This window comes from Aquila chrysaetos, chromosome 20 (assembly GCF_900496995.4).
Source record: "Aquila chrysaetos chrysaetos chromosome 20, bAquChr1.4, whole genome shotgun sequence".
NCBI classification, from domain to species: domain Eukaryota; kingdom Metazoa; phylum Chordata; class Aves; order Accipitriformes; family Accipitridae; genus Aquila; species Aquila chrysaetos.
The window spans coordinates 14,918,807-14,928,638 of NC_044023.1; positions in this window are offsets into that span (position 1 = coordinate 14,918,807).

The window sequence follows — 9,832 nt, forward strand, 5'->3', positions numbered from 1 at the left end:
CTTCTCCTTGTCAGGAAATATTTACATTCAGAAGCTCCAGAAGTAACATTGAGTAGCTAAGGAATATATGACAAGATATTGTAAAGCTAACTGACATTGTGTGCAAGAAAATTAGTCTTTAGAAAACAGGTTGTTTGCTTTTATTGCTGTTTTAAATAGGAAAGATTTGATCAATCTTTGCCCCCTCAATATGGGAAAAAAAGTGGCTAGACCACAAATTCCTGAAAAGCTGCCTGAAGGCACGAAGGTTGCTGAAAGAAGGTTTGCTCTTTCATACTTCCAGAGGCGTCAGGTGGCTGTGGGCAGCAGAACAGTCCTCCTGTTTTCAGATCCCTCTTTTGGAAGTGGTAGCGTCCCACACCTCATCCCCTCCTGTCTGAGCCCCACCAAAGAGACTGGGATAAAGCAATCCCATGGTTTAGTAAGCCTAAAGTGCCCAGGTCTGAGGGCTTTCTCAGGTCTTTCTTGCTCTTTTTGCTAACAAAGTTTTTGACACTAAAAACATCCCACAGTTGAGCTGAGGGGATGGTCTTCATATCAAGGATGATCTTTGGATGATCAAGGTCAGCCTGAGTGGAGGAGACAGCGTTGGGTGACTCTGGCATAGCACCGAAGTCTTTGAGGAGCCCAGCAGAAGCTCCTGGGTCTGGAAGTGGTCTCGCTGGTCCTAAATATTGCAGGCTTCTGCTCCCAAACTGTTTGTGTTTCTCCTGTGCTGGTTTGGAGGAGCACTTCAATTTGCGTTCACATCAGAAAGGAAAATGGAGTGAAAATGTTTTGCCCCAAACAAAATTCAGATGACTGATTCAAACCTGTCAAGTCCATTATTTCTCCAAATAAGTTTCCCTGACCGCTTCCATCTACACAGTTTAGCTTTTGAAATAGGTATTAAATCTGAGGGTAAATAATTAAAATGCTGGGGATAGGTAGTCTCCCAGCCATCCGTATGGATAACTTGGTCCTGCTGCCACAGGGATTGACTCTGCAGCTGTGGAAGGTGGAAAGCTTTCAGCAGCACCTGTAAATCCATGCTCGTGGACTTTCAAAGCCCATCTCTGCCTCAGGAGAACCATGTGTAAACAGCAGCATGTTGGGATCTTGCTGTAAGAACGGGTTTAAACCAGTTGCCCATCATCCTCGCCAGTCCCATGCTGCCATCGTCCCTGGAGCAGAAATCACCTACCCGTGGCCTTCACCCTGCTCCCTGCCACAGCTTGTCACCCTGCCTCTCGCTACCAAACTCCCACCAAACTCTGAAAGCTGCATCACCTCTCCGGAGCAGAGGTAGGAGCAAGCTTCAGCCCTGGTGTGGAGGCCGGGATAGAAGGGACTGTCCCAAACCCTGCCTATGTGTGGGTGACTTGTCTTTTGGCTTAGCTCAGCCTCCCAGCCCCCGGCACCATCCTGATGGTCCCTAAACCAGCCCTGCTCCAGTGGAGATGCTCCAAAAGCCTTTTCTGACAAGGGGAAATTTGTAATGTAAATATTCCTGTTTGAACACCTCTTTTTTTTTTTTTTTTGAGGTTTGTCCTTTTTTTTAGGAAAAAAGGGAAATATGCTTTGGCTTCTACTAGCTTGTGCTGTTAGGTCCTGAGACAGGCAATGAAACCTGTAATTCCAGCTGCGTCTGCACATCAGGCCAGCTGCTGTATGCCTGCCCGGTGGCCCTTCATGCCACTGCGGTCTGCTGCCATCCACCTCGTCACACTGGCACAAATCTCCGGAGACAAATCACCTATTTAACCAAATTCGAATCCAGCTCCCTCACTGGGGAAGGGCTGTCCCTGAGCTCCTGCCATCCTTTTGTGTGTCCCTGAGTGGCTGAGCTCCCAAACCAAAGGGAGCAGAGGGGCCAGGAGGAGCCCAGCCAGCACCAGCAGGTCAGGTTTTCGGTCACCCAAATCTCACCTGCTGTCCAGGTGAGCTGCTGCTAATGTTGATGGTCATCCTCGTTGGCTCCCATGTGCTCTCCTCTCACTGTTGTCAAGGGCTTTGCCTTTTCACTTTGACCATTAAAAGGGACTTTTTAATTAGGTTTTTGCTGCATCTGTATCTGTACAGCATTTCACAAGTTATGTGGTTCCCCGCACACCTTTGGTTTGTGTTGGCTCTGTAATTATAGCGATGGAGAGGGATTCCCCAGGAGCTGCCAGCCTTGCCGATGCATCCCTGCTGGTGGCACCCAGGCTGTGGGCTCTCGCACATGGTGGCACTGGGGGTGAGAGCAGGGAGGTGACGATGAACATCTCAATCCCTGCACCAGCATCCAACCTAAAAGCCCAGCGCTGCCACTGGCAAGTAGCACATATCACAGCGACAGCGAAGCCTGCAGCCTCTGGAGTCCGGATGCATTAGAGCCTAAAGAGAGAGCTGTGCTCCCTAATGGACACACGCCGTGTTTTTGAGCATCTGTGCATCTTTTCCTGATTGTCTGCTGTTGAGCCCTCGTTTCAAGCAGCGCTGTATGCCAGCAATGGCTCTTCCAAACTTCCTTGATTGTGTCTGTGCCTGTTGCTCGATGCTTGCACGATGAAATGGAAGGCAGCAAGAGTGACGGAGATTAAATGAGCAGCGAGAGGAACCTGAGCTGAATTTTGGGAGGGTAATTAGTGGTGCCGGTGGCTCCGAGCAGAGTAAGGGGTTTTGCTTTCTTCTATTATCCGCATAGCACTGGGGGAACGCCGGGCAAGTCCCTCCTGATCCTTCTCTAATTAAAAGGTTTTTCTGGGTAAGGACTGGAATATATGAAGAAGTGATAAATTAAACGCTGCGAGTTCCCCGCTCTGTGCTCACGCTGCAGCAGGAAATAGATTCTGCATCTCGCAGCGAGGCCAGCGAAGAAACTGCTACTTTCCCATTGCAAACAGGAGCTTGTGGCACTTTCAGCAGCAGCCGGCTTCCCTCGGCAGGCGAGGAGGCAGACTGCCGTCTTTTCTGTACCTGGACACCAGTGCCAGTGCCCAGCGTTAGCAAACCTGCCCTGGGACACAGGAGCCGTCCCCTGAGCAAAGGCAGAATAAATGCCCTGAGCGTGGTAGGGCTCTGCTGGCATTAGTCCAGGAGACGAAAGCAAAGGAATCGCCTTCTTCCAGCAGTCAAAAAGCAACAGTAGAGCCGCTAAAAGCAGTTGCCGTAGCCCCTGGGCTGCACTGGCCTCTTTCCTAGTATGCAGGGTGGAAAACGCAGCTTTTGTGCCTAACTGCAGCAGCTCAGGCTTCCACCCGACAACTTCCCCCACGCATCCCTCACGGTGGGCTGGAGACAGGCAGGGTGGGTACCAGGGAGGAGCCTGGCAGCCCAGAAGGATGGAGCGGGAAGGAATTGCAACCCTCAGACCCCCGAGGTACCGCAGCCTTGCTGGGATGGCTCCAGGAGACCATCCGCGGGGTACAACGTGGAGATACACCCCTCTGCTCCCAGCTGACCTCCTCAGTGTCGGGCAGGTAACTACTGCACTAAAGCAAATCACAGACAGACATAACACGAAATGCTTTGGGTTGATCCTAAGGGAGTTTTGGGAAGTTTTCTCTGAAGCATCGGTATATTATTATTTTATTTTTTTAAAGGCTTGGTTAGAATGAAATGGAAAAGGGAGGCTGTTTTCCTGTGGCCCGGAGCCAGTGTTTAAAAAATGTAGTTGTAAGTGAAAAATCATTTCAAAATAAAATTAAAAGCTGCCCCTCAATGCTAAAAGAATGTCAAAATGGATTTTTTTTTAGGTTTAAAGATCAGGTTTTTAACCCGACCGAAACAACTCAACAATTCAATAGCATTTCAAAGTACTTGAGTGAATCCAAATCTGTGTGTTCTGGAGAAAAAGCTTTCTTTCAAAAAAAATTCAAGCAGCTCTCCACAGGCATCACCTCCTGGTCTGTCCTTGCAGTAGGAGGGATGGTTTGTTCCTATCCTTCTGATAGATTTTTCTATTTTAATAAGTAAAACTCATGCATAGTGTAAACACACCAAAAACCACACGCCCTATTGAATTTTCAGAGGTAAGTATTTTAAATCCAGCCTTTCCCAAAGCTCCAGACATGCATTATTTACAATGGAGAATAATAATGTAACAAAGCTGTATTATATTAAAATTGTTCCATAAAATATTACGATTATAATTTTTTGTAGCTTGACTTAAGGTGCACAATTTATATAAAACAATATGAATTATTTTCTGTTACAAAAAATTATTCAGTGTGGGCTCTGTGTAGTACAGTTATTAATCTTTCTATTTAAATGCAAATTTTTCCTTTCAACTGAGAGCTAAAGATACTTTTTATACAACTAATAAAACACAACTTTGATCTTCTGATCCCTCATCAGGGAGATGGCTTTCTCAGTTGTGTTTGGGATGTCTCTGCCAGAACATGGCGTTCCTTTACAGCAAGGATGCTTTCTTGATAAATACATTGGAAATTATTCCCTGTTAAAAATGAAATATTCATTTGTACAGCAAGGTGTGACTTGGGCAATCCTTAGTTGCCTTAGTTTTGTAATAAGAGAAAAGAGCTAAAAAGACTAGTGTCCTTTGTGTGGGCATATGCCATGTGCAATGTAGGAGGGTATTTTATCCGCAGAAAATCTTGCTTTGCATCCTAGTGGGTTTGCTGCTATGAGAAACTTTAAATCAAGATTTCTTTGAGCGGGCTGGCGTCAGCTCAGGTGGGAGCTGGTAGGGCGGCTCTGCCAGGGGAGTCGGACGGGGTGGTCAGGAGTGGTTCATCCAGCCAAGAAGCAATGGTTCAAGAAATGTCAGGCCTCCCGATCACCGCAGTATGCGTGCTGTTAAGAAACTTCAGAAAGCTTCATGTCACCCCCAAAATACTGTATGACCAGAAACTCAAGGGACATGGGAGCAGTTTGCTCTGCGCAAGTGTCAGAGACTCTGTCTAAGCCCTTGCTCTTCCCATCTGCAGAAGGGAGTGGAAGTGGTCCCGCTGGACTAGGAGGAGAATTCCAGTGTGTGATCCCTGGGAGCTGCTGTCAGCTGGTGTTTCTGGTGGGTTTCCTCTCACCGTCTGAGCAAGAACATGCCAGTGCTCAAGGAGAGAGGTGACTCCTAGCTATCTGGCAGCTTGTGTCCTGAAGCAGAAATCAAAGTTATTTATGTGATTTCAGGCTAATTTCTGCCAATTCTTGTTCTGACAAATACTGCTATTACCCTGAGCAACTCTGAGGACATCTTCCTTAATAACATTTATGGTGTTGGACTTTTAGTTAGAGTATTAGCAAAGGAAGTTGAAAACCACGCTGCACCTCCGTCTTTCATCCTTGCATGAGCACAGACTTCCCATTCCACCTGCTGAGAGAGAAATGCTGTCTCTTGCTGGTGGAGAGCTTTCCAATGGCCTCCCAGGTCCTCCGTTAGCCGACGGAGCGTGTTGTCCTCTGTTTGCTGGCCACCCCTTGGTCTCCCTTGTTAGTTTTGGTCTGACTAACCCTAGGTGGGAGCTTGGCTGCTTCAGCCAGTGGAAATGCGGGTAATTGAAAAGGCTAAAGCAGTGAGCAGTGTTATAATTAACTGGCCGTATTAGGCATTTTACAATTCTGACACCTCGCAAGAGTGGAAGTTTAATGAGAATGGAGAGAGGCTCAAAAGCAATCCATTTTCCTGGTAAAGATTGTAATGAAGGTGTGAAATGATGCACAGCTAACTAAACCTGTCTGTAATAGCCTCTCTGTTATAATGTAGTGATCTGACAGACTTCAGAGAAAAAACAATACAGTGCGCATGTATGTAGATATATATACCTTTCCTTACAGTGTTAATGTAATGTATAATACAGCTTGACTGGATGTGCCATGCGTAGGTCAGGTGCCAAAATGTGTAAAGAACTGATCTTTGAAAGAAAACACTCATTTGCAATGTAAAGATGAGTGCAACCCAAGGAACGCCCCATAGAAACATGCCCCAGAAAGGACGTTCAAGTGGAGAGCGTGGCTCTGTGAACGCCCACGCTAGGGCCAGCTCTGATACGGCACAAAGTACTTCTGCAACCCATGTGCACCAGCACAACCTGCTCATGACAACCCTAACTGTGATGAATTCCTTGGAGACCTGCCACGGAGGGGCAGAAAGTTAGTGTGAAGGTGTTTTCTTACTATTTGCTTCAGAAGAGGCTGTGTCTCTGATTATTAATTTAAAATTCAGTGGTAGCACCTGTAAACAGAGTGTACTTTGTACAGCAAAACCCTGTAACCTGTTACTGCAATTGCATCTCTTTGCCTTCATTTGCAAGTCATGCATCAGATTAAGGTGGGTGTGGAGGGAACTGGAATGAGGATGGCACACGCCACCTGGCTTCTGGTGGCACTTGGGAGCGAGCGGCCCTCTGAGGGTATTTTTGGAAATGAATGCTTTCCTGTGGGATCTTGTGTCCTCCAGACTTCACCTTCGTCGGGTTTTATCTTCCACCCCTGCTGGGTTTTACTCGCAGCTGGTGAGGAGCTGGGTACCTGTTTAACCCCATGGCCTACATGAGCAGATATGCTGTGCCTCTCTGCAGCACCCAGCCGGTGTGGCACGTGGTCGGGAGGTCATTTCTGCCCACAAAATGTCCCAAAGCTGTCCCCAGCATGGAGCAATGAGGGCTGCTCCAGGTGTATTGCACTCACAGGGGCAGGTTTCATTTCGAGTGGGTAAGTTTGTCTGCACAGGAGCCCTTTGCCACCTAATGCCACCTTTGCTCTGCAGCATGAGCCCGTTGTCAGCGATCAGCATCCTCACGTGGTGGGAAGGTGAGCCTGCTGCCGCCTCTGCGTTTCCAGCCGGGCTGAGGGCCAGACCTCTGGGTGCTCAGAGGTCTAATGTTTCCCACGCTAGAGCCTAAATGCATCAGTGTGGTTTATGGCAGACGCGTGCGGAGGACAGTTTCCGTTCTGTGCAGCTCTTGTTCCAGTTTGATCCCAAAGAGAGCTTTTCCTGGCTGACCTGAATTACCTTTTCCTTTTTTAAATGTGTAGTATGTATGACTGATATAAATGTCAAGCACATAGATGAAGAATAAAAATGGAAATAAACACGTTAATTGTGAACATTATGTAAATACCTGAGCCCATAAACTCCAACTCACGTAATTAATTTTACAGTTTCCTTTACTTGTCAGGACTTGCATGAATATGGCTGAGCTTTTGCATAGCTGCTTGCAGGATAGAGCCTTGCTTTCTAATAAACTACATGTGTTTTGCGTGTGGCATATGGTGAGGGCTCATGAAGCATAATTGTGGAGCATTAATGTTCAGCTCTCCTGCGGGGAGTATCACATCCTGAAGGGTGACTCCTTTCAGTAACATCAAGATCCTATAGGAAAGGAGCTTGTTTTAAAGATCTCAGCCATATGATTTATGGTAAATAACACTTGTATTTCCATACTATGTGTTTCTGTTCCAGAGGCTTGCCCTTGTTGGTGCTCAAATTTGTTTTTGTTTAGCATGTCACAGGAGTTGGAGCAATACAGTTTTGGCAAAATGTGTGGGAAGACTATGTAAACACTATGCAAGCTTTCTATATACTCTGCGCATCCTCTCCAGTATATTTGAATGATCCAGCTATGCAGTTAAAGCACACCCATTAATACAAGTTAATACAAAGCCATGGTTATTTTATGAGAGCACTTAAGTTACGTTTTTATAAAGAGAACAAGAGGATCCCCTGAGACACTGTTGTACAAATAACGAAGGACAGAAGCTCAATTAATGAAAGCATGGAAGTGAAAAGAGAGACAAGAATCATGCAGAGTAAAATTCAGTAGGTATATTAGTTTCTATAATATACATTAAAAGGCTGCATTGAGGAATGAATTAGCTGCTTTTCCTATGGCAGTTCTCTAAACTGGGGTTGTCAGAATTTTTTTGCAGTGTTCTGACTCGAGATAGGAAAAGTCGATTCCTTAATTCTAAATTGATGGAGGTGTCACTTTGATACTTCCATTTACTTTTTTCATTACAGGAAAGGCAGAAATTGTCCAGAATTATTTTTTCATTTTGTGCTCCCCTGAGACTCCAACAACAAACAGTGATATTTTTTGTCCATATTATTTTAGATTAATATTTTCCAAGTGGCAATATATAGAAGCTTGAGCCTCAACGGTTGGCCAGAAAGTAAAGAAAGGAAGAATTGCGTTTACAGAAATAAACCCATTCCCTATTCTTTTTCCTTAGAAGCCAAGAGCGTGTTTCCAACAAGGTGAGACTACATAACAAAATGCTGCACTCTGGCCCGTGCCTGCAGAGCTCTTTGGTAATGTGACTTCTGAAGCCCTTTATGCCTTTCCTAGAACAAAGCTGTGGTTTCCTTTCTGATCTCCTGAGAGAGCCTAAGGGCTAGCAGGGCCGCTTGCGGCATGTGCAATATGAGGTTTGCACCGAGTTCAGAGACTTGAGAGCCTGATTTCATGCAGCTTCACATGCTTTAATCCTACTTTCGTGATAGTGCTCTCTCAGGGACTGCCAAGTGTCCGTACCGGCCAGTGGTCTCATGGGGAAAGTGCATCTGTACAGAATCCTGGGAATAATCCCGGGGAAAATGGTTGCCAAGAAAAAATGAAATTATTGGTGTGTATGTCATTTCCATCAAAAGCGCTTCTCAAGTAATTGGTTCAAAGTGATTGTTGTTGGTAACCTTCTTCTGTCAATCACTGTTCCCATGTATTTATATAGGGCTTAGTGATGAAACTACTTTGAAACAAGTGTGAAAATATGTATTTTGCAAATTAAATTACTCTTCACCAGCTAAAAAGGAAAACCAAGGAGAATATTGACTCTGGCAGAAATAGGGTCTGTAAAGGATCTCTTCCAGGATGAAGCTGGAGCTGTCAGCGCCAGCTCTTGGTCTGGGGGAATGTGTGGGGCAATGAGATTCAATTCAATTCAATTCAGTGGAGTTTGGCTGCAACCTCCACCTCAGTGTGCTACCACCCTGGGAAGAGAAAAGATCTTTTCAGAGCAAAGGTTGTCTTTATAAAGCATCTTGGAAGAACATATGAATGTATCCTTTCCTGAAACAGCAGTTTGTTTCTCAGTTACTTTAATGTTCTTATATGGAATTGGAAATTATACAATTTCTTTGACCCCTTAAGTCATTATCATATTACTAAATGTTTCAGAACTTGAGTCGCTATGTTTTCTGTCACCAAAAATTGACAGCACATTGCCCCTGATACAAAGATGCTGTGAGCCAGGGTTTGGTATGGGTTTGTTTTGACTATGGTTGGTACACAATTTTACCATTTTTATCAGTATTTTGCCAATGTTACGGTTGGGTTTGCAGGCACAAGAACACAGTGCTATTGTCTTTCTGAACAATGACTACGCTGGCTCCCTGTGCGGGCAAACCCAGAAAGCGGTCTTGAAACTTCCTTGCAAAACGTTATACACTGCCTGTCTGACAACAGCACCCAGAAGTGAAGCAATATGAGCAGCATAGCTTCATTTAATAGTGTGAGATCCTCACAATGTGTTTCAGTTTATATTATTCTAGAGATAAGAATCTTTAAATACTGAAGGAGCATACAGTGTACAAACATTGTATTGACATTTTTCTATGCTATCATAACCATGGATTCATCTGCTTGTCCTTGTGTTAGCAATTTAATTTTAATCCAGGGCAATAATGAAAAAGTGCATTACCGGGGAAAAACAAACTCTTCATAGCTCGTGTTCCTGATATTTTTAGGGAATTGGATTGCATTTTCTGTTGACAATAACAGACTATCTTTAGGTCTTCCGTGAACATCTATGAACAACAAAAATAGGTTTGCTAATGTATTGTCAGCCAGAGGAAAATAGACTATCTGTAGCTCTCGTATTTGGGGGCGGATCTGGAGCCCCAATCTGT